The sequence below is a fragment of the Pteropus vampyrus genome, unplaced genomic scaffold (assembly GCF_000151845.1).
Source record: "Pteropus vampyrus isolate Shadow unplaced genomic scaffold, Pvam_2.0 Scaffold7, whole genome shotgun sequence".
NCBI lineage: Eukaryota > Metazoa > Chordata > Mammalia > Chiroptera > Pteropodidae > Pteropus > Pteropus vampyrus.
In genome coordinates, this window is record NW_011888788.1 from 4,942,790 (window position 1) to 4,967,773 (window position 24,984).

The following is a 24,984-nucleotide window of genomic DNA, read 5'->3' on the forward strand; positions in this document are numbered from 1 at the left end:
GTTGCAAAAAATAAAAGTATACCATGGTATTTCAGCAAAGTGAATTATTGAACTACCACACGAAATAAATGTTTAAAATGAAGAAATAAGGAAATATATAGATTTAAAATAGGGAAAAATACAAGCAGAAAAAAAATCATGCTTTCACTCTGATAATGTATATGTAACATATGTTAGTTTATAGCAGAAGATGGAAGAGGATATTCAAAAATGAAGACAGCTGTTGCATTAAGGTGGTGGTATTAAGGGTAATTTATTCTTTTCTTTAAAATTCCCTTCTGTTGTTATAATGATATTTATAAAATGTTAAGAAAAGTATAGAAAACAAAAAATTAAATCCACCATGCAAAGCTCTAATTATGTTGAATACACAGTCCTGAACAGAAGAAAATGGAAGATTAATTTTAAGTTAACCCTAAGAAATACACAATGAATAAATTGCAATGAACTCTTATATATTTTGTATTATGAGGGTGATGCATGGCATCTCATGGCTCCATCCTCCTTAAAGAGAAAAAGAAAATGGCACCATAAAATCCTTCACTATTAATGAGTCATCGCATCACAGAGAAGATAGATGAATTTGAGCTATTTTACTCTTATCAATGGCCCAGTGCCCACTACAGTGTCTGGCTGTGGATGGGCACCTAAAAATCATTAAGGGAATGCCCGAAGGAATGCTCTTCAGTACTTTCATTCCATGTTTATTGCTTCCCAGGAGCAGTACTTTCTTTGACAGTGTCACATTTTTTTTTCTCTTTAATACTGAATTCCTTTCTTCAATAACTACCTTCCTTATTTACCTATAAGACAACAACTTTGCAATTTGTAGATAAATACTTCCAAGTGCAAACATTGAGTCCTACTCTTACATTCTTGAGGGCCATTTGCATGCTGGTGGAAGGAGGAGGTTGGGAAAGGAGTTGGCTTTTTGTTAGGGTTTATTGCACTGGGAGGCATTTGCAGAACATCTGGATGTTTGTTTCCCATTGTCAAGATCTCAAGGAGTAGACAGGTATTTGAACCAAATGGTAGGTTACTGCTTTCTCTCTGGCATTTCTCTCTCTCTCTCTCTCTCTCTCTCTCTCTCTCTCTCTCTCGCCCCCCTCACCCTCCCTTCCTCCCTCGCCCCTCCCACCCCCTCGTCCTTTGTCCTCCCCTCTTCCTCTCCTCTTCCCTCCCACCTCCATCTGAGAAATTATAGGTCTTCTGCTAAGGTTCCATTGATTTTTTCTATACACTTAAAATTTTTTTTGGAATGTGGGATCAGAAGGCAAAATCGTGTAATTGGATGCAGTGTTACTTTGGAAATTCCTTTTCACTCTACAATTAAGTTAAAATAAAACCGCTGAAAAGCTGGCTGCTTTTTTAAAAGGAGATATGGACACAGTCTTTGATAAAAGCTAGCAATGAAAAGGAAAGGGAGGAGGTGGTCATTTTTCTATATATAGTAAACTGTAGGCATGCTTGATTTATTCCACTATTCGGACATTGCTACTGGGAAACAAACATTACCCTGTATTGTGTTTATTTAGTGCATTTTTTAAAGTTAATTAAATGGCTTAACAGGCATTATCTCACTAAACACACAGAAGTCTTAATAAAATGTAGACCTATGCTTAGTATCTCATTACATTTGTTTTATAGATGTCATGTGGAGTGCTCGAGGAATATGAAAATGGTCCTCTCCCAAGGAATTTATGTGAAATTTTCGATGCACATGTATAGATATCAAATATGAGGAAATTGTCAAATCAAATCAGAAACAAGGCCTAAAGTACTGTTTTTCATTTATTTCATGAGATTATTGAAAATAACTTAATAAAAAATGAGAATACTCTTCCAGATAAACTAGTGTGCAAAATAAGCATTTTGTTGATGAATCGAATTTGTTTAACTAAAGGCACAGATCAATTAGTTAAGTAAAATAGAGAATGAAGGAAATTTTGGACCTGAATGATATTAAAATCTTCCTCAGTTTTTGCCCTGGCTTTTCAGTGAAGATTATGATCAGATAGTCAAGACTGAATTAATGTGTTTGTTTCTAAAAATGCTTTGGTGGCAGTTATCTTTGGAGAAGATGATTAATAGCGGTAGAGATAACATTAAAGAAAAGCTAGTTGTATGGACTGTACAGATGGTCGTCAAGGGGCAGCCGCCCTGACCACAGGAACGCTGATTGCTATTTTAATTAAACTTGAGGGCAGAAAGAAAGGGACTTTTGTTTTGTTTTTTGAAGTACGTACTGAGGTTCTACAATGTGTTTAACCTTGAGGTTTGTCAACAGTTGTAGAATAAAATGAATGGTTTACAGGAACAAACCAGTATGCAGTTTTTCAGTTCAGCAACCAAATGACTTTTCCATTGTAAGTGAAAGTAGGAAATATATTTTCTTGGCAAATGTAGCATTTGTTCTCAGAGGAGTTAGTTATTGTCTTAAAACAATGGGTATATGTAAAGTGTTGTTTAGGGAAAGAAAAGGAATGTGTAATCTTATGGTAATTTTACTGTGGTATGTTATATTGTTTTATTTCTCTGAACTTAAAAACATGTTATTGTCATTTTTTAAAATTGCAAAAGTAGTACTTGCTTATTGAAAGTATTTGACGATTTTCAAATTCTAAAGTCATAATTCCTGTTGGAAGAGAACCCAAACATCTGTATTCAAAGTATGTGAAATAAAAGGTATTGTTTTTGCTTCATTTCCTGACCTTCCCAGGCCAGAAGCCATTATTGGGATCAGTTTGATGTGCTGCTATACAGAGTATTTTCTTCTAAGTGAAAATAGCATTTTATTCTAAGTAAAAGATATGTGTATTTGCATATATATATATGCATACATGCAAATACACATATGTTTAAATCAAACATTCATGAGTGTTCATCCCAGCCCTGCCTCTATTTCAGTGCTTTTATACTCATTTGCCATTTAATTTTACAACCCTTTATAACATAGGTGCTGTTATTAACCTCTATTTTATAGAGGAGGAAATGAGATAGGGAGAAATCAAAAGTAATTTGTGTAAGCTCTTACAGTAGGTCAAAGGCTGAGTTTGGATTTGACCCCGAGTTTGTACTCTAAGGCAAAATGCTTAATTACCACACGTAACCCTAAATAAATAGATTGAGTATCTGTGTTTGTCCAAATGTATAATTTTTGTTTATTTATAGAAGATAGGATCACTCTGTGCATCTTGCATATTTTCCTTTTTTAACTATAAATCAAGCCCTTCTTTCTTTGTCTGGATATATAGCTCTATCTTATTGTTACTAAGTTTTATGTCTTTTAATAATTCCATAGTTTGAATATACCATCATCTGTTTTAGAGATCTTTTTATTGAAGGCATTGAGAGTGTTTCTCTTTTAGTCCTTTAAGAACAGTGATGGGCATTCTTCTACATACATCTTTGTGCTCCTGTGAAGGTATTGCTGCAAGCATAGGTTCTTAAAAGTAGACTTGGGTCAGAAACCGTGTGGATCTGGAATTGTAAAAGATACTGCTAAATACTCCACTGGTTTATACTCTCACCAAAAGAGAAGTTTATAATAAAACAGATGTCCCTCCAAAATGTAATCGTTTATTCAATAAGCAATTGAATTCCATATCATACATTTGGGAATTCTATTAAAGAGCAAAAATTGATCCTTTCCCTCTGGGAGCTTCTGATTCATTTATGTAGGCCAGAAATACACAAACTGTGTATTTCCAATTCCATAGGAAAGCAAGTCCATAGCTAATGGTGTTTCATGGTTTCTTAACTTTGACCTACTTCTCTGAGGGTCACACATAATGGGTAGTAGAGACTTAAATTCCCTGGTAGCCTGATCTTTTAGATCCAAGGTGATCAAATGTTTTAGCTATTTTACCCTTGGAAATAATTTTGAAAATCTTTGTATTTCTTCACAAATGTTTATCTTAACATCTACATTATTTTTTCATGTGAAGATAGCCACAAAAGATGTAAATTCTGGCTATACTATAAATATGAACATTAAGAAAAACTATTTGGTCATCCTAATGTATTTGATGGAATCCAAACACCACAGGTATTTCATGCCAACATTATCCAATTAGAAAACACATAAATAAGTTCTCTTTTAACAAGAGATTTATGGTTGTTTTGTTTTAACTTGAAATTCTATACCATCTCTCCCACAGAATTTTAATCTAACATGGTATGTTTGTGATTGAAATTCTTGTACTAATTATTTTATCATATTTTTCTGCAACAAAAGTATACATGTACGTGCGTATGTTTTCATATGTGAATTAAAAAAATTCTGTGACCATAAGTCTCTAAATATTAAAAGCATTATTCTGGATGCATATTTCAATTATTAGTAGATGCAGTGGACTAAACAGCTGTTTCTTGATAAATATATTATGCTTTATATATTATAATAATTTTTAATATAAAAAGTAAAACTCAGAAATACATCTCTTAATGAGGCAAACAGGCTCTCTTTTAAAAATTTATGTGTCTTGGTTGAAAATTTTATAATTATTAAAGTGAAATAAGCTTCGCTATCAATATTATTTCTTTATTAATGTACATGCTAAGATATTTGCTCAGATAAATAAATGAATGATAATAGAAGTACTTTTTGGTAGCAACGCACCTCAAGTCTTTGCACTCCTAAGTAATATACCAAAAAATATCATCACCGATATATCAACAAAAGTTATTTTATTAATCTATTAGCTGACAACTTAATTAGACTTTTCTTCAATTTTCTTAAATCTGGAGAAGTGGGAATAATCTGACTTGTAAAATGATTTGTTTATAAGTATTGAAAATCTTCTACTTTCTCAACTTCTGGGAAAGGCATCAAGAGATCATTCTCTATACCAGTTAGTCTTCCAGCATGTATAACTTAGAAAGATTTCAGAATATCAGAATATTTGTAATTTCAGTAGACTGTGACCGTGTAATATTTTCTTTTGAGAAAACTTTTTATCATAATTTTATGTCTATTTCAACCTTGGAGTTATAGTTTAACTCATTCAATTTATTTGAAATATTCATCATATATATAAACGAACTGGGAAACCCAAACCTCATTGTCAGAAAAAAGGTTGATTCCATTTTTGTAATTCAAATAAACATGTTAATACATATTATATAGAATAAATGTACATATGGTATAGAATAGAATACAATGCTGCTTTTCCTTAGAAGAAAATATTCTGTATAGCAACACATCAAATTGATCCCAATGATGGCTTCTGGCCTGGGAAGATCAGGAAATGAAGCAAGAACAATATCTTTTATTTCACACACTTTGAATACAGATGTTTGGGTTCTCTTCCAACAGGAATTATGACTTTAGAATTTGAAAATCATCAAATAACTTTCAATAAGCAATGCCATGATCTTCCTTTCTTTCTGAATTCTGAAGGTGGGATAGAAGAGGCACAAAGCTTTGTCATGTGTTTTTGCCTTTGTGAAGTAACACTCTGCTGCTGTCAAGATGTTTTCCAACTCTGTTTCCATTTGTTCTCATGGGACTCCCCCTCAAGACGGATGCATTCATTTTCAATAGTAGGAGATGGAAGAACCATGTTAAATGAAAATTGTTGGCCCTCCTACCTCCTTACTCTACAGTATATCTGAACCCAGAACGTACGTATGATGGACACAGGGGAAACCCATAGTGCCACTACAAGCTTATGGTGTCCCAGAGGATTTTACTCCTTGGGATAATGCTTCTAGTAAGATTCTGGTTAGATGAAGGGTGTGGCTTTGCTTTGTAAAGAGTGAGAAAGGTGCCAGTGAACAGGTGGGTGAGAAAGGAGTGGCCAGCATTACTAGGGGTATTTTCTCAGGCTTATCAGATTTAGGGAAGTCGAAAACTTGTTGGAATCTCCCTTAAAATGCTGCGGGCCTCTATTTCTCTGGGAAAATGTTGGTGTTCCATTATATCTTCGTCTGAGCAACAGCATTCTAGATTATTTAAGTGGAAGAGTTAACTGGTTAATTTTGTATTTTGCAGTGAAAGATGTTTATTCCAATATCTGTTGCAATTCTTCTATGACTTATGATTGAAAAAGATTGAAATATCTCTTGGTGTATCAATTTTCCTAAAATAAACTATTCAAAGTTCATTATCTATAATTCTATCCTGAGTTAAAATTAAAATCTGCTTTCTAGGTCAATCTTCATTAAGCTATTAATATCCTTTTCATATTATAAGATTTCTTAATTTCTTTTATTAGCAACTGCATACAGCTGAAACATGAATGTCATTACTTTGAGTATTTATTGATATTTGAATTTTCTTCAGCAGTTTTGCTCTTATGTTAGCAACCTTTTTTCTAGTATACAGAAGTACAAGATCTGTATTTACCGAACCATATTTATGTTTTTATTTTACTTCTGCTGATAGATATCCCTCTTTTCTAAAATTTGTATATCAGCACATTCAAGAATGGTAATAGGGATACTCAGTTATTGCTGAATCTGAAAAAGCCTGAATTTTATTTTGCTCTGTTTTCAAGAACATAAAAATTTATTGATCATAAATAAATGAGAAGTCAATTTATAAAGTTCAGGACAGAATCTGAATTTTTGGTTCAAAAAGAATATCTAAACATTTATTTACATTTTATTTGAAATAAAATATACATCAAGGAAATATGGCTGACAGAAAGAGCACTGGAGTGAGTCTGGTGGCAGAATTTTCCTTTCTGCTCTGTGACCTCTGTCAAATAAACCTATCTGTGTGTCTCTTTGTTCTAATTTGTAAAATGAAATGGATGAATCATGGTGATTATTTTTATTCCAAGCTCTGTATTTTAGGACCTCATAAGTTAATAATTTTAATTGATATTGTGTTGTAGGACTATTAATGTGATATAAAATAGAAAACACAAACTGTATAGGTACACATTACACAAAAGGCAAAATATCTCTGCACTTTCCAACCTTGGCTAAAGGCACTGTTCACTGTTTGCTGATGGCTGGATAATATGTCCTTGGATGGGTATGCTATTATTTATTTACCTGTTAAAGGATATTTGGAGTACTTTCAAGTTTCATTTACACCCCATATACAGAGACTTCAAAAGAATATTCTTGTACATATTTTTGAATTCTTACATGAAAATGCTTCATCGATGTATGTGAAAATTTAAATTTTACCTTTGCACCATAAAAGCTATACCAAAAATGGACATTATGGATTTTTAAAATTTTTTTGCAGATTTGGAAATTGGAAAACAAGGTCTCTCTCCCTTCTTGGGTTCCTTCCTCCACCCATTAAAGCCTCTCCAGGTTTCCTTTGGGTTGTACACCATGTTTTCCCACTGGTACTGGATGACTGTATTGTCTCAAAGCTGGATGGTGATAAAAAGTGTATTTACCCAAGAATTTATTGAGCCGGGATTGTACAAAGGCTGAGGTTATAATAGTGAACAAAAGCAATATCTTCCATAGTGGCTTTCATGGAGCTTAGAATCCAGGTGATCAGGGACAAAGATGTTATGTAGATGGTGGCAGGAATACATGTGCATTTCCCAACTGAGAAGAGAGACCTGTGAATTCAGAAGGATCTGGCTTGGTCTGACGGTGGTGGCTGACAGGGAAGAGCTCACTGGGTGATGATGATCTTAGCTCTGAAGGTGAGGAAGAACTAATTGCCCAACCAGTGGGGGCAGTAAGTGGCCTTGGGAAAAGAGCTTTTTAATCAGAGGAGACTGAACATGCAAAGGCTCCGTGGCAGGAGACAGCAAAGCAAGTTTGAGGAGCTTAAAGGAGGCCATTGGCTAAGTCCAGAATACAAGGTGAAGTTTGGTGAAAGGTAAAGCTAGAAAAGGAGCTTGGATAAAGCCTGCGTCGTTGGCCAGATTTGATTACATCTTAATGCAGTAGGAGAATTTAAGCAAAGGGGGAAGTAGAGGTGGTAATGGTGTGTGTATACCTTCAGGCAAGTAACGTGATTAAATTTGCATTAATGTAAATTGTAATGAAATATGAAAAGAATGCTTAGACTTTAAAAAGTTAGTCTCTTGCATATCTTCCCACGTAAGCAGATAGTTCCTAATTCTTTTGGAGGTAGTTCTGTTCAACAATACAGTTATTTTCTAGAGTTCAGCAAGGAAATACTAATAAAGTAATTTTCCTGCTGGGCAGAGGGTCCTCGTCCAGTTTCGTATCCACAATGAACAGTGTTCATGTAATTTAATCCTTAACTACTGGCCCAAAGCAAGGACAATAGTAAATGTGTTGTAAAAATCCTCCTGATTAAGGCTGCTAAAAGGCAAAAGTTAAACAAAGGTGATCACAAAGATGTTACGGAGACGATGGCAGGAATGCATGTGCAGTTCCCAACTGAGAAAAGAGACCTGTGAATACAGAAGGATCTGTATTAAAGAGCAGTTTTAGTGTAATGTTTCAGCTTTGGGGATGCTGTGCAAATAATGACTTAGTAGAAATGGGTCCAATATGTGTGGATGAAAGTAGCTGTATCTTCATTCATTAAAAAGCTACTGAAATATGCCTAGTGCTACATTTTTACAGCCATGCTTTCCCTCCATTTAGGACTAATGTCTTTCATTTCAAGGACTAATATGGCCTCATTTCTTTTTCATATGATAATATCCTCTGATGTGTCCTTTGAGTTACCCATTAAGCAATTACACAGGGTTTGGGATTGTGGATAATGTGTTATTTAACTTTCTTTTTTTCCTTTCAGATACATAAAGGGCCCAGACCCTACTCCTGAATTATTTGGGAGACTGTTTACATTCTCTTGCTTGAAGATTGTATCTGTGGAACTGCTAAGACTATAGCAAAAAATAAGCTAACTTGAAAATGGTTCCGTTATTGCTAAAATATGTCTCCCACCACCTAATCCCTTTGTGTGCTACGGGTTAAAAAAGTCTTTGTTCCTTCCCAACCCTACGCCAACTTCTTCAGGACTGAGATTGATTTATGTAGCTGGGCTTAATGCAGAAGCTGTGTGTTTACCATGTGAGTATGAGGCCACTTAGAAGATTATTTTATTTCTCTGATCTCTTGGCCTCCTGAAAGCTCCCATCAGCCCTTTCTCCTCCCACCTCAAATCACACTATAAATAAAAGACAACCCACAGGCATCCACTTGGATGTATCCTCTTCTTACGTTTCTGAATCAATTTGTTAATCTCAAAAGGCCATAAAACCCTGAAAACTTAAGTAGCTAACAGAGGGGGTAAAATGGTAAATTAATTTCTGGATGACTTTGAAGCTACTTTGTTTGGGGAGCAACTTTGTTATTTGTTGAAGGATTAGAGATAAAACAAAGTCATATCACACAGCAGGGCATAGGATAGCTTTGAATTACAGCCAATCAGGAGCCATAGCCTGTTTTCATAAAGTAGTGAAAGCCAGTTTTTCCCTTTCATATAGCTTACAGTTCACTCCCTGCCCTGTCCAGCACTATAGCCTTAGATTATGCGATCTGTTTGGAATTCTTCATCAAAAGTCCAGTTTGAGGCTAAGGCTGGGTTGTGAACATTAAGAACTTTTGGTCTCTTTGACAAACTTGAATTCATTGGACACTCTGTGACCATGGCATTGTTTTGGTTATATAGACCAAGTACTCTGGGCTCAGATCCAAAACTTGCAGAAAATGATCAACCCTGGAAGATAGCCCAAAGATCTTTAAAAAGTAAAATGGGGCAAAAAATATTAGATAATCTGCTATATTTAAAATTATATATGTATGTATACACTAACACGTGTGTGTGTGTGTGTGTGTGTTTGTGTGTGTGTGTGTATGTGTATTTAATTCACAGAAGGGAGCAGTACACACACCATGAATATGGGAGATATTTATTTTATGCAGACTTAATTTGATGATCCCCTAACCACTCAATAATCTAGTATTGCGCTTTCTTTACTTTTTAAAATACTTTTTATTTAAAAAATCTATTTATATGATTTTGAGGAGTTTGTTAAAATTAGCTGATATTTTAAGATCCTTTTGACATTTTACATGATTATGGGACATGGGGACATAAGTTCAGAAAAACTGGAAGGCTCTCACAGTTGAAGAGCTGCCATATTTGGGAGTTCTTGGCAAAGTTTTATGTAAACTGCATGTTTTTTACTTAGGGAGCCTCCTTTATAATGGAATTAAAAGCTCCCATCATACTTTGTATATGGACTCCTAGTCACAGAATGAATGTAGCAAAGCTATTGAGCAATGTGGAATTTGAAGTTAGAGAAAGAATACAGAGCACAAATACAGATCTAAAGGCATTGTGGATCTCAGATTGAGTTCTAGGCTTCAGGATTTACTCCTGAAACTTGAAACAAACAGGAATCTTGGTCTACAGCTAGAATCACTAAGTTCCCTTCCAAAAAGCCAAAGCAGAGTTTGTAGAGTTCTGTTTTGGTCACTTCAGCTTGAGCAAGACTTCTAAAACAGAGAAAGAATTTAGAGATAAATTTGAGTCTGAAAATACAATACTGAGTAAAGATGGAAAGTGGGTTTATTTAAGGAGAAGTAGAAATCTGATTAAGATTCATGGTGTCTACCCAGCTCAGGGTAGTTTTCTGGGAAGCAGAAGATCGTTACCCTGAAAGGGGTCAAAGAAAGTGCCTCACAAATGCTCATATTTAAACATAAATTACAGAACCACCAAAAAATGAGAAAGCGTAAGAGTGATAAATTCAAACTATTTCCCTCACTATACGTGACACAAAAAGTATTTATCATTTACGATGGCTATATAGAAACCTAAGTACTTAGAGAACGTTTTGGAACATTCAAAAGACTGAAAAAAAAAAAAACAGAAATAAAAAAAAATGGTAATGTCAACCTGTTTCCCTGATATCACACAATTAATAATAGAGCCCCCTGTCCTCCTGCCTCCCTGGAGACAGTCACTCAAATGTGTCCTCTACTGAGGTAGTTAAATTCACTCTTTTTCTCTATATAATTTCAGTCTAGGTGAGGGTGAGTGGCTAAAGTGAAGCCTCTGCCAACTCTTGTTTTAAATACACTTTACTAAAGATGACATTATTCCCAGTCATTCCTAGAACACATCCCTTATCCACATATATTTTTAAAAAGCAGCTGGAACCTTGACACAGAAGCCAAAGTGCGTTATTTAATTCATAATAAAGACACTTAAACATATGAGGAATCTGGAGTTAGTGTCAGGATAGGGTCTCCACAGCAGGTGGGGGTGAAGAGACAGGATCAGAGTGTTAGGAGATGATAGGGTTGAAATAAAAGCTAAGCTGATTGATTTGTTGCTCAGAGAAGACAAAGGGATCAAGCGAAGAAGAAAGAAAAATGATAGAAGATGGAGCATGCAATCTCCCCCTAAGGATAGAAAGAGGGGCAGATAGAAAGAGAACAGTACAGAGAAATTTTCAGATGGAGAGATGGGTGGAGCTATGCAATAATCTGCCAAGAGTATGATGCATAGAGCTGAAGTTCCTGAGGAGAGTTTGAAAGGATTGGGCTGACTGTCGAGGTGAATTTTTAATTCACATGTATTCATCCATCTATTCAACAATATTTAGATTGCTCTTCATTGTTTACCCAAGGCTTTCTATGGTAGGTGTGGTCCTTGTTTCCATCAGTGACGAATGTTGTGTGGTACCTTGCTATTTTAAGTCTCATGCATAGATGAGCATCATCTACATCCTCTGGGAGAATGTTAAGGATGGTCATCTCTATGTACATTAAAAGTGAAAAGCATTGTGCAGGGTAGAGTGTTGATTCTACAGCTTTACTGTCTGAGTTCAAGTCCCAGCTTTTACCTTTATGGTCTTGGGCAAGTTTTCAGTCCGTTTCCTCTTATGTAAACTGGGAATAATAATAATAATAATGCCTACTTCAAGGAGTTGTTTTGAAAATTTAATGAGTTAATATTATAAAATATCTTGGTAGGTAGCAAACACTGAATAAGTATTAATAAATAAAAATAGGCAGTTAGACAAAATCCAGAATATAATAGAGAACAGAGAGCATGAACTAGTGAGTCTCAAAGGGGATATGGTATTACATAGAATACAATAATCTCCCCTGCCTTATTTAAGGTTTTGCTTTCTGCATTTTCAGTTACCTGTGGTCAGCTGTGGTCTGAAAATATTAAATGGAAAATTCCAGAAATAAATAATTCATCTATTTTAAATTGTATGTCATTCCGAGTAGTATGATAAAATCTCATGAGTCCTGCTCTGTCCTGCCTAGAATGTGAATCATCCCTTTGTCCAGCATATTCACGCTGTACATAACCTGACCATTAGTCACTTAGTAGCCAACTTGGTTATCAAATTGTGTCGCGGTGTCACAGTGCTTGTGTTCAAGTAACTTTTATTTTACTTACTAATGGCTCCAAAGTGCAAGAGTAGTGATGTTGGCAGTTCAGATATAGCAAAGAGAAGCTGTAAAGTGAACTGCCTCTTTTAAGTGAAATGATGAGTACAGTGCAATAAGATATTTTGAGAGAGAGACTATATTCACATAAATTTTATTATAGTTATTATGTTGTGATAATTATTCTATTTTATGAGTTATTATTGTTAATCTCTTACTGTGCCTAATTTTTAAATTAAACTTTATCATAGGTATGTATGTATAGGAAGAAACATAGTATATGTAAGGTTAGGTACTATCTGTGGTTTCAGGCATCTACTGGGGGGTCTTGGACCATATCCCCTGTGGATAAGAGAGGACTACTATATGTTTTAGAATTTTGTGGGAGTTTGGTTGTTCCATTGATTGGGGAATGTGGTAGGATAGGGTAGCACATCCTGCATAATTTTCAAATTTCTTAGCAGTTGAAAAACAGATTAAAAATCTGAAGCTCCATATAACTCCATCTTATGTATAATAGCAAGAGTTAAGTGTTTCAGATTTTTTTTATACACTGAATTTACCAGACTGCAATTGCTTTGTAAATTGAACAATGATTGTATTTTGTTTTGTTCAGAACATTACCAAGAACTATTCACCATTTCAGAATGTCACTAATGCAACACCAATCACAGCATATAAGTCGCCATGCAATGCACCTCTGTCAGCATGTGACACTCACTGTGGTTCTCCTTATTTGTACAAAAGTCCAAGGACTTCCCATGTCTCTTAGTGAAGCTTTGGCCAAGCTCTGATATATGGAAATGAATCTGCTTTTAGAGTAAATTACTTTTATTTCCTTATATCACAATTAGTACATTATGTTGATTTTAAGACATATCAGTGGATGGATAGGTTATGATATTAATGAATTTTATTTTAATACAAATATTTGTTAGTGGCAGAGTTGGGACAGATATGGGTGGGAACCATTAGAACAAGCAAATGTCCTGGGATAAGTGTCAGTCGGAGGTATAGAGCCTGGGCACTTGTTGGAGGTTGGACAATGGCAGCTGTGCATGAGGAAGGTACTTGTTAAATGGGCAAAAATTCTCACATTATTATTAGCTTGCCAAACTCTGTTGATTTATGTAAGATATTGATGATTCTCTTTAAACCTTTATAAACAAGGTAGAAGTTAATGTCTTTCTGGTGGAGAGCAGTCACCATACCTAAACCAACATCAAATTTATGTCCAAACTCATTCACTTACTCACATGCTTCTGGAGTTAAGCTCTGTTGCTAATACGAAAGTGTTTATTCCTTGACCCTTTCCTTCTGCACATTAGAGTGACATTATTAAAGGGATAGATAAGAATTTGAATTAAGTTGTATGTTAAAAATTCACTCTTGCACAAGTTTGGTCCATTGTTATTTCTAACAAGTATATATGGATAGCTTAAACAATGCGAGCTTTTCGCAAATGATTTTTTCTTCTGGGTTGCAAACTATTTGCAGACAGGGTGTTAATTTTGAACACCTTTGTGCCCCTGGTAACTAAAAGAATGCCAGGCATAGAATAAGAATACAGAATATCTTTGATGAATGAACAAACACTTGTGTGGGTGCTGTTGGATTTGGGAAAATAAACTAAATTAAAGTCATGCATTCTAGGTTCCACTTCCAGATTTGTCACAAAACTGAGTTTTGAACTTGCATAAGTGACTTAAAATCTTGGTTTCACCATTGAAAAACTGAGGTTAATAATTCTTGACCAGATAATGTATAACGTTCTCTTTAATATCAAAAGAAAGAAGTTAAAATAAAACCATTTGAAAACCACAAAGCTCAAACCAAAGGCAAGCTTTAATAGTTCCCACAAAAAATACAGAATCAGATTTGGGTTTATTCAGAGAGGAATGGTATATTCACGAGGGTGTTCTGGCATGAATAGTGTCCCATTCAAAATTCATGTCGCCTGGAACCTCAGAATGTAGCCTTATTTAGAAATATGGTTTTTGCAGATGTAATCAGTTAAGATCAGGTCATACTGGATTAGGATAGACCCTAAATCCAATGACTGGTGTCCTTATAAGAAGAGAAGACATGCAGAGAAACATAGAGGAGAAGGCCATGTGAAGATGGAGGCAAAGATTGGCATGATACAGCTACAAGCCAAGAATATCAAGGATTGCTAGAGACCACCAGAAGCTAAGAAGGGCCAAAGAAGGATTCTTCCCTAGGGCCTTCAAAGCAGTATGGCCCTGCTGCTGACTCTTTGAGTTTGTACCACTAGCTTCTGGAACTGTAAGAGAATGAACTTATGTTGTTTAAAGTCATCCAGGGTATAGTACTTTGTTACAACAGCCCTAGGAAACTAACACAAAGGGTGATTGTTTTTTCCTCTTGTGAAGAAAGGGACAAGATCAGAGGTGAAATGATGCTTCTAAAAGTTTGCCTGGTGTCCTGGCATCATTACCATTGGCCAGACCTTCTTTATGGAAAGAGAAGCAGGTAGCATAAAATGTAGAAACATGGGCTTTTGAGATGGACATAGGTGGGTTCCGGGTTCCATAGGCAACACCCTGGGAGCTCAGTCACACTCTATCTCCCAGATAGAAATTCCCCGTAATAATATCTTGTATCCTATTCATTAATCTGAAGAGTAAATGGAGTAATCTATGTAGCTTGGAATATATATGTACATGTAACTTAGAATAATACTTCTAAAAGTTACTGTTTATTACTATAGACTATAAAGACTATGCAATTGGAGAAACTATAGTTCAATTCCAGAGAGTTCTACTTTACCAGCCTGTAAGTGAAGAACATAAAAAAAATGACATTTTCCGTTTTGATATAGGATTCTTGGTCACTTCCTCCCCAAAGCATCTGAATTCTCCTTTGTCATGATGAGGATAACTAGAACTGGTCAAGTAATTTCACTTGGGTGACTTCCAATTGTATGAATCTTTTCATATTTTTTTTTTTAAATAACTGCAAACTTTTGCCACTTTTAATGAGAAGCCAGAAATGGAAAGTTTTGAGAATTTTGAACAAGTCCTTGAGCCTTGCAGTTTTTTTGTAGACTTGGTTTATGCTTCAAAATAAAAGCATGGTTTTAAATGTCAGTTATCATGGGAAGGTTCCAGGTTGGTTGCTTGTCAGTGAGTTTGATTGAGAGATGAGTAGGTCAGACCATCCTCACACACTGTCACTGCCCTCTGTAAGCTCAGGTTGGTTTCTCCTGTCCCTGATTAATGAATCGTTCCTCATCTGATTTAAAATCTTAAATAGCAACCCAAATGCATTAACAAAATAGGTATTATGAGAAACTGTCAGAGAAATTCAAGGTCAAAGTTAAAATTCACAGTTTCAATATTAAAAGAGACCTGAAAATTTTCTATTACGTAGGCCTGTATATTTAACTATACTCCCCAAACATCTGCTTTCATATTTTGTTAAAATAAATTGAAGCAAAAAGATCAAATATCTGGAAATTTAGGCTAAGCTTATCATTATTTTCCAAACAGTTTATTATGAAAAGTTTGTTATCAAAACAGAATTACTACTGTACCACGTCATACAGAATCATCCACATAGGCCCATTTACCTTATTCTTGATTCCATAGTTGGCATGTGGAACCCTACAAGACAGTGTTATAATTTTGCCTTAACAGTTATTATGTATTTTACAGAAATTAAGAGGAAAACCATATTAAATTTTTTTTACCCATATATTTACCACTTATAGTGCCTTTTTATTTATTCCTGAAGATTCAAGATTCTATCTTGTATCATTTCTCTTCAGCTTGAAGAATTTCTTGTGGCAAAGTTCTGCTGGAGAAAAGTTATCTTATTTTTAGGCTTTGAAAATGTCCATTTTACCTTCATTCTTTTTAAAAAATATTTCGTTTTTTCAATTATAGTTGACATTGAATACTATATTAGTTTCAAGTGTAGAACAGTGATTAGACATTTATATAACTTAGGAAGTGATCACCCTGATAAATCCAGTACCCATTTGGCACCATTCATAGTTATCACAATACTGCTGACTGTATTCCCCATGCTATGCTCTATATCCCTATGACTTTTGTAACTACCAATTTGTATCTCTTAATCCCCTCCCCTCTTAACCTTTCCCCCACCTCCCAATCTGACAACCATCAAAATGTTCTTTGTATTTATGAGTTTGTTTCTGTTTGTTTATCCTGTTCTCTAGATTCCATATATGACATTTGTCTTTCTCTGTCTGACGTACTCCATTCAGCACAATACCCTCTAGGTCCATCCATGTTGTTGCAGATGGCAACATTTCATTCTTTTTTATGGCTGAGTAATATTCTGTTACACACACACACACACACACACACACACACACACACCCCACCCTACCTCTTCTTTATCCATTCATCTATTGATGGAAACCCAGGATGCCTCAGTATCTTGGCAACTGTGAATAATGCTGCAATGAACACATAGATTCATATGTCCCTTCAAAGTAGTGTTTTTGATTTCTTCAGATAAATACCTAGAAGTGGGATAACTGGGTCCTTCTTCAGGTTGTATGTGCTCTCTTTTTGTAGTTAAGCCTTGGTTGCTGTTTGCTTGTCAGGAGGAGGGAGGGACTGACCCTTGGGCTGATTGGTTGTGATGACTGGCCATGACCAGTGGAGGAGCTGTTGTGCAGGGGCTGACCCTATAAAGCAGGATTCACTTTAGCAGGGCTGTGGTGTCTGCACTGTCTGCCCTTTGGACCGAAGTTGGCCACCGGGCATGTAGGCCAGGGCCATGTTCAGCTGTAGTCTGTGACTTGCCTGGGGCTACCTGGCATGAGCCACTAGGCAATTCGCAGATGGCTGCCACCCAAGCTGGGCTTGAAAGTGCCTCAAGAGGCCAAGCCTCAAACTGAGGTCAGCTGCCGCTAGTGCTAGGTTTGGGTCTGCTCAGCAAGCAGTATGGGGCACACTGAGACTAGATGCTGCTTGTTTAGATGTTGTGAACCTTTAAGATATTTTAGGAAAGTCTGCAGTGTGAGCCAAGACAGGTCATTTGTATGGAAAATCCACTGGACCCAGCTTAGGCAGCCTGCAGGTTGGGAGGGACGGAGCCTCAGGGAATCGCTAGGGCAGGGCTACCAGTGTTAGCTATGTTGGCAGACTCAGACATGGTACCCGTCTGGGTCTGCAAGCCTGGTGGAGGAAGGCTCGACAAAGGAACAATGCCCTCTGCCAGCACTTCTATGTGAGAGAAAGCTGCCCCTCCAGCCCTTGCCCTGAAGCCAGACAACTCAGTTCCTCCCTGTATCCTTGGCACCTTTCAAGCCCCTGTGCTGGAGCTCAGAGTGAGTAATTCCTTTACCAAGTAAGTCCTCATGTGGGCCCCTTAAGAATAAAGTCTGTAACTCCCTCCACTCTCTGTCTTGCTTAGCCACAATCTCTGCTGGTTTTCACAGCAAGTTGTGGTAACTTCTCTTCCTGGCACTGGAGCCCTGGGCTGGGGAGCCTGGTGTGGGGCTGGGACCCCTCGTTCTTCCAGGGGGACTTCTGCAACCAAGATATTTCTGCAGTTTATCAACCACCACACATGGGTGTGGGACCAGCCCGTTTCATGTTTCCCCCACTCCTGCCAGTCTTAAGATGGCCTCTTCTGTGTGTACCCAGTTGTAGGATTTCTGTTCAGCTAGACTTCAGGTGACTCCCAATGATGGTTATTTTGCAATTTAGTTATAATTTTGATGTACATGTGAAAGGAAGCAAGCACAGCATTTACCTACTCCCTCATCTTGACCAGAAGCTCCTTACCTTCATTCTTGAATATTTTTTCTGGATATAGAATTCTACAGTGACATATTTGTTTTTTTTCAGTACTTTAAAGATGTTTGTTCACTTCTTGTTCCCATAGCCTTTATTCAAATTATCATTTGTCTATTGGTAATATCTTGTTTTACTCTACCAGTTCTCAAGAATTTTTATATTTTGTTTTTTATTTGTATTTTGGTTTTTAACACTTGTACAAGGTGAGTCTAAGTATGTTTTTCTTTATATTTATTCTATTTGGATTTTGCTGAGCTTCTTCAATCTGTAAATTTGTATCTTTCACTAAATTTGTAAAAATTTGTCCATTATTATTTAAATATCTTCTTTTCCACTCCTTCTTCTCTCTTTCTGGGACTCCAGTTACTTGTATGTTAGACTTTTTTTATTGCCCCACTTTACATTATTTTTAATCACTTTATTTAACATACATCTTCAATATTATAAGCAGTTACAAATAATTGGCTTTCAGTCTTGGTTACATTAGCATTCTCTGTGAAAGAAACCCAATTCTTTTACTATTTTCATTTCATATGGATTATTTGTTTAAGAAAATGCTGTTCAAGTATCCAACAAGTATGTGTGATCAGGCCTATATGTAAACCCACCATGGCTATTGTGTTTGATTAGCTAAAGCACCATTTTACTCATGAGTGATACACACACACACACACACACACACACACACACGTATATATATATATATATCAATATTTGTTGGCTATTCCAAATCAAACAGCTTTGTCCAATTATAATAATCAAGCTTCCAATGATTGATAAATATTCTAACCTTACTGTAGCCCTGAGCAGTGCCTCTTTTAAGTAAAATTCTCTTCTGTTCCAGCATCATTAAGCTTTCTTATTTAGGTCCTATGTAAGGACTTGGTTGCATTTCTACTATAGAAAACATAGTGCAGTTCTAAGAATTCTCATCCTTTTAGGGAATTTGTTCTTCAAATAAATTGCCCAAACCCAAGCCTTCTTTGAACATTTACATTGTCTCGCTGCTCTATTTAGAACAAGCTGTAAGATCTCTCTGTCCTGAGCAAGACTTAAAGACTCATTCTTACCATCACATTGGCAAATACCCTGGAAGTCAGCCATTTGGAGGAACTCAAATTGAACAGTCAAGCCTGAAGGCTTGGTAGAGACCCAACACTGACCTTTTAATCTTTCTTTTTTTTCTTTTTCTTAATAAAATAGAAGAAAGATTGCTTACTATTGATTGTAATCAACTTTCAAAATTTAGCAGCTGAGCATTAAACTTGTTTTACTGTGCACATTTGCTTTTGTTGAATTAAGTCCAGGTCTCCTCATTTCCCAGGGTATAAAGTCTTGGTTAAATTCCATGGGAAAGGAATATATTCTGGGTATATAAACATCCAGCCAAATACTTGTAGAATTCAGAGAGATCATACATTTTTAACAGTGACTCAGTTCAAACACATGCATGTAGATTAAACCTCTTCTTTAAGGAAGCATATTGTTAATAGTTTGAAAATGACTTTTCCTAGCCTGATTTAAAGAACTCTCATTCTTCAGAATAAAAAAATATACCTTAAATTCAGGTGGGAGAATTAGCATCACTCCTAAAGTGAGGCAATTAAGCTCTAGAAAGCATGAGAGGAATAGAATCAGTAGGGGAATTATAGTGAGATTTGGCACGGGTGAGGTTAATTGAATTTTTAAAAGTGAACTGTTGCTTACAATCTCAAATTGTTTTCATTTTGAGTTATTTTGGTTAAAAGCAGAAACCAAAATTTAAACAAACAGCCTGCTTAATGTAGGATAAACATGCAATATAATTTGCACATTTGTTGGATGCTTGTTTTGGAAATCATCATGGTGAAATGAAAATAGTCACATGGGCTTCTGAGCAGGTAGATGTGGGTTTGAATCTTGATTGATTAACTCCGGGGCTTTGGGCAAGTCACTTAACTCGTTGAGCCACAAATTCCTTTTCTATAATTTAGAAATGATTGTATATATCTTTTAAGGTGGATTAGAGGGTTAGAGAGTCAACCAGCACCCAGTGTGTCTTTGTAAATGCAATTATTAGGAATAGACAAGACCAGAAAATGAAAGCATTTTGTTTATGACTAATAATTTCTAGGCTATGTTGTTTTCATAATGGTGTTGCTGGAATCAGACATTTGAGACTATGTTTTAAAATCTTTTTATTATTCAGTATACACCACACATATAATGCATAAGCCATAAATGTATAAATTAATGAATTTAATAGTAACTATCACTCATTATATTAACTTAAAAAAACTTTTTATGGAGTTAGAACACATAATAAGTGTACAATTCAAAGTAATTTTCGCAAAATGAACAAACCCTTGCGACCATTGTCCACATCAAGAAATAAGACATTCCTAGCACTGCCCAGAATACCCGTGTACTCCCTCCATTCATTTTCTGCCCTCACCAAGGGTAACCCCTTTCCTGACTTCTCATATATTTGATTGGTTTTGCCTGTTTTTTTTTTGTTTTTTTTAAAATTTTTTTTTTAACTTTATACATGGAATCATATAGTGTGTACTTTCTTATGTTTGGCTTCTTCAGCTCAGTATCTTGTTTGTGATATTCATTCGAAAAAACATTTATGATGGAAAATTTCAAACATACACAAATGAAGAGGAAGTTCAATGAACTCTAATGTATTTTCCACCCATTTAAAACCATGTTGATTCATAAGTACTTTCGTTCATGAAAATACCCACCTAATTCCCTGTGGCCCCCAAAACATTGGATGATTTTCCCCAAACATCCTATCATTTTACCCATAAATATTTCAGTATGTATCTTGACAAGAAAAGAATTCTTTTTGTCATAACTAAAATATTAACAGTAATTGCATAGTATTAAAATCCTGTCAGGAATCAACATTTCCCCATTGTCTCAGAAGTGATTTTTTTTTTTCCAGTCGGCTTGTTGTTCACAAGAGGGTCTGAATAAAGTATGCACAAACCTTCTTTTAAATGCCCAGTTGTAAGATTAGGGACTGTGTTCTATTTTTACTTGCTGAATATTTGAGTGGGAGTGTAGTTCTTTATGACACACACAAAGAGAAAAATTCTACATGTTTTCAAATTAGATCTGTTGTTGGGGTTTAAAATACCTTAGAATCCTAAAAATTGACATAATCTTTTAATTTCCTGACATCTTGTGTCTTAGTGTACTTCAAATCCCTTTTTGCTCTTTGGAGGTGAATTTTTAGCCTGATCTATCTTTTTGCTATTTTACTCCTTTGATTTGCCTGCAAAGTGACAAGCACGATGGGCTGTCTTAGCTCAGCTTGTCTGAAGAAATTCATCACTGAGACCTGAGAATGTTCCTCGAAAGGAGATATATAGAGAAAGCCAGTGTTCTCGCCCTCAAATTCTCACTTTTGCCAGTGGGGCTGGAGAGAGTGACTTTAAGAATATAACAGTAATGCTGACACAATCAGGTGTTTGTTCAAATGACTTTTCTTTTCTATTTTATCTTACTTTCAAGCTTCTAATATTCCTGACCACAAAAACAAACAAACAAACAAACAAACAAATAAAACCCCCCACACATTTGATGTTTTCAATGAAATAGCTCTCAGTCTTTTCTATTTTAAAGCTTCAGGTGACTATTGATCTTCTTAAGTTTCTGCTTCCTTACCTGTCACCTGTGTAAGAGTTTTACTTTTTGTTCCTTCCGTGACAAGGTAGTGCTTGGGAGCACGGGGAGGGGCATCTTATCCTTTCAATGGTCACTGATTGACTGTGGGCTCTGATATTTTTTGATGTCAAACCACATCTTCTGAGGTGACTGAGAATTCTATCTTTTGGAGGTCATCCTGATATCCCCTGTTGATGACCTTCACCACTGTCTTTCGTCACAAGCTCACCTCCTACTATGGACTCCTTGCCCCAACTTCAGACCTTCTTCTGTCCAATTATCCTGTAGGTTTCCTTGGAACTTGTGTACTCCTTGCTGCTTTCTCTTCATTCTCCATAGTGTGCTGGACTCTGTGAGGCCATCCTTAGGCCTAGTCACCTCCTTTCCCTTTGCCATTGTATTGTGCCTGGGTCATACTGAGCACACTGTCATGGTGACGGCTAAGCTTAGACTACAGACATGCAGAGAAGTGGAGGACCAGTAACGACAGTTTTAGAATCCTTGAATCATAGTTGAGCACTTTTCCCATATTTTCTGGCTTTTCCCTGGGAGAGTTACCAAGACTCTTTGCGCTCTTTCCTCCCTGTCTCTTTTACATTATAACCTTCTACTTCTTTCTTTATGGCTTATTGCAAAACTCTATGCTTTTCAGTTCCAGGATTGATTCAGTTCCTTCCTTCAATTTATATAGATAATGCTAAATATTCTAGTTGCCACAATGTGAAAAAATAATAAGAAACAAGCACAAATTATTAAAAAATATTTTTAATTTACCCCACTATATCAAAATATTATCATTTCAACATGTAATCAACATAAAAATTATTGAGGTAGTTTACATTCTTTTTTTTTGTTGGTGTAGATTTTTTGATTTCTGGTATATACATTTTATGCTCATAACATATCTCAATTTGAACCAGCCACATCTCAAGACTACTGGCTGCTATATTGGGAAGTGCAGGTCTAGACAATATAATGTTCTATGTGAGAAAGCCTCCAGATCATTCTGAAAGAAAAACAAAACAATAAGTAAACTAAATTCTGTGAGAGTATAGTTTTGGATACCCTACCTTAGCTTCTATTCTTAGTGAATACATTTTAGTTATCTAACAGCAGATCCCTAATTCTGCCTTTCCCCCTCTCCTACACACACAATTTCAGATTGCTTTTTAGTTTAAGGTCAATATGGCCACAGTTTAAGAACATTATTTTATTATATAGGGTTTAGGAGTCAAGTTAAAGAAAGCTGGAAGCTGTGCAATAAAAGGTAGTAACTATAAGACTCAAATGAAGCATGCTCTGAAGATTTAGGAATGAGAGTCAGACATAGTCACTTTGACTTTAACACTCACAAAAAACTAAAATAACACATTTGAGATGAACAAAATTCCTGGAAGAACCCACTCAAAAGGATGACATCAATAGAAGGATAAGGCTAGAGTGACTCCAAATCTTATCTAAAAGTATGTCTAATGGTATATGACAAAGATATGTGAAAGTGATAATTCTACTTAAATGTTTTCTAATATTTTGAACAAGTCTAAGTCTGCTACATCCCTTATGAGTGAAGTGTTAATCTAATGACAAACTGTTGGAGACTTAAAAAATTATGAAAAATAGAGGAACAGGTTAATCACAATTGGCCCATATTTCTGCCTCAGCAAGAGGATGGTGAGTTTAATGACCAGCATTGATTACTGATACAAATAACCACTCTTCTTACCCACACACATTAACTCAGTTGCCAGATCTTGTGGCATTATGTTCCTTTAATACTTCTCTGTCCCCACTGTCCACCTGGGTTGCTGGAATGGCCTTCTAGTATGTCATGCCTTCTATCTGCATCCCCACATCCACATTTTTCCTCTAGGCAGTGCTTCACAAATACTCAGTGCAGAAAACCATTTTCCCCCTCAATCCATCATAGACCAATATATTTATAAAACAAAATACAAATGAATTATTAGAAAAATGAAGAAAAAACAGACATGCAAAAATGAGTCCATTTAAAAAATATTATATTAAATAGACCTGAAATTGCTCTCTCAACTTGTTATGAAAGTTTCTAAATATTTTTTTCTTACTTTCTGTATTTACTTCCTTGTGGGCTGGTAAAACAACTTATACTGTGGATGGCACTACTCTAAATATACATAGTCCAATACTATAGCCACTAGCCCATGTGGCTTTTTAAATTTAAATTAGCTGAAATTAATCAAATTCACTAAAATTTTTTTTCATCAGTTGCATTAGCCACATTTTATGTGCTCAATAGCCACTTATGGCTAGTAGTCACTGCACTGTCATTGCAGATATAGGACATTTCTAGCATTGTGGAAAGTTCTGTTTGACAATGCTACTGTCTATTCTTACTACTCAAAGTGTGGTTCCTGGACCAGGAGCACTAGTTTTACATGGGAACTTGTTAGAGACATACAATCTTGGGCTCAAACCTATTGAAACAGAACCTACGTTTTAGTAAGTTTCCCAGATGGTCCATGTGTAGTTTAAATTTAGAAGCCCTACTATAGAATGTTTCCAGGGTCATATCAAAATCCGATGAGTCATCCCTCGACTCGCTCCATAACTTTCTAGACCAACTCTATCCAAAATGGTAAGCACTAGCTCCATGCGGCTATTTAAATTTAAATTAATTAAAAATAAATAAAGTAGAAAATTATTTCCTCAGTCCCACTAGTCACATATTAAGTACTTAATAGTCACTTGTGGCTAGTGGCTACTATATTGGGCAGTGCAGATACAGAATATTTTCTTCATTGAAAAACTTTGGACAGTGCTGATCTAGGCTCTAGTTTAGCATCTAGAGTTCAGCGTCATCTAGTCCCTGCCTCCTTCTCAAACTTCAGATCCCATGCGGCCTCAGGTTGACCCCTCTCTGTAATAGGGAAGATCATGTAATTTAGTTCTTGTGTGCCTTCACACCTGTTGTTTCTTTGCCTTGAACACAATTTATTCCCTTCTCTCTTCCCTACTTATCTCCTGGTATTCTTCAACTAATCTCTGTCAAAATTCGTCTCATGTATCAGCTGCTCCAAAAAGCTTTCTTAGAAACCATCCCTACCACCACCCCCCAGACACATATTATGCTCTTTGTTATTATTGATTTATTTTCTCCCTTTAGATTAGTGTTTTTCAACCTCAGCACTCTTGACATTTTGGGCCAGGAAATTCTTTGTTGGGAAAGTAGGTA

The 24,984-nt window shown here is 35.8% G+C and overlaps 1 protein-coding gene across 1 annotated transcript in view; it reads left to right on the plus strand.

Moving 5' to 3' along the window:
* Nucleotides 1–24,984, plus strand: part of PLCB1 (phospholipase C beta 1) — a 650,597-nt gene that overhangs the window by 56,309 nt on the left and 569,304 nt on the right. The gene's annotated exons all lie outside the window — the stretch shown is intronic.